We start from the raw sequence: 1,506 nt of genomic DNA, 5'->3' as shown, positions 1-1,506 counted from the left end.
GAACAGAGCAAGGAAACACTGCATGGTTCAAAATTGGGAAGGGTGTGTGCTATTTCAATATCTTTTCAATCTATATGTAGGACAGATTATCCAGAAGGTTGGGCTCTATGAGGAGAAATGGGACATCAGGATTGGAGGTAGACTCATCAACAATCTGCATTATGCAGATGACACAACCCTGCTTGCTGTAACTGAGGAGGAGCTGAAGCCCTTACTGTAGAGGGTCAAGGACTGCAGCTTTCAATATAGACTGAAGTTCAACATCAAGAAAACAAAGATTTTCACCACTGGCCTGATTGGCAACATCATGATAAATAGTGAAGAGATTGAGATTGTTGACAGCTTCAGTTTGCTTGGCTCCACAATTAACAGTCTTGGTACTAGAAGCCAGGAAATTAAAAGACGAATTGCATTGGGAAAGTTTACTATTAGAGACCTCTCCAAAGTACTGAAGAGCAACAATATCAGGTCTGAAGACTAAGGTGTGCCTGACACAGACCATGGTCTTTGCAGTTACTTGCTATTAATCAGAAAGCTGGACAATGACTAGGGATGATAGAATGAGAATTGATGCCTTTGAGCTGTGGTGCTGGAGAAGAGTACTGAGTATACCATGGACTGCTAGGAGAACAAACAAGTTTGTCCTGGAGAAGGTGAAGCCAGGCTACTACTTGGAGGTAAAGATTCTGAAGCTTCATCTGACATGCTCTGGACATATTGCAAGGAAGGACCAGTCCTTAGAAAGGGATGTCATGTTTGGGAGGATGGAGGTACAGTGAAGAAGAGGAAAACCTTCAATGAAATGGAATGATTCAATGATGGGGGTAAAAAGGGAGTAGGTGTGTCAGAGACAATAAGATTGGCACAGGATAGACCACCCTATAGGGCTGTTGTACATAAGTTCACTATTAATCACAGGCAACTTGACAGCACATAACAACAACAACAACAACAACAACAACATATTCCAAGTTTATAGAATACCCCTGGGACTCCACAATAAAATAAAAAAATTTAACCCAATTACGAAATGAGCAAAAGACATGGAAAGAATTTTCACAGAGGAAGATTTTCTAATGGTCAACAGACATATGAAGAAATGCTGCAAATCACTTTCAATGAGAGATGCCAATCAATATTATGATGAGATACCATCTCACTCCAGTAGCAGTGGAAAAGTTCAACAAGATAGCCAGTAATAAATGCTAGAGAGGATTGTGGTGAGATAGGAACCCTTTTATATTGTTTGGTGGTACTGCACAATGGTTCAACCAATCTGGAAGGCAGTTTGGCACTTCCTCAAAAGCTGAAGATAGACATTCCATATAACCCACCTATTCCACTGCTTGGAATCAACCTCAAGGCTTTACTCTTAATGGGAGCAGACTGACACATCTTTCTAACAATGAAGAAACTAGTGGGTATGAATCATCAATTTTTTTGGTTAGTAGACAAATAATGTGCCATGGACGTGCTCACCAAGTTGTGCCAAGAAATCTGGAGAAC

The sequence above is a fragment of the Elephantulus edwardii genome, unplaced genomic scaffold, assembly GCF_000299155.1.
Source record: "Elephantulus edwardii isolate Elephantulus edwardi_28Jun2011 unplaced genomic scaffold, EleEdw1.0 scaffold00035, whole genome shotgun sequence".
Lineage (NCBI taxonomy): Eukaryota > Metazoa > Chordata > Mammalia > Macroscelidea > Macroscelididae > Elephantulus > Elephantulus edwardii.
The sequence above is the reverse complement of the archived record's forward strand: the minus strand, read 5'-3'. Positions refer to the sequence as shown.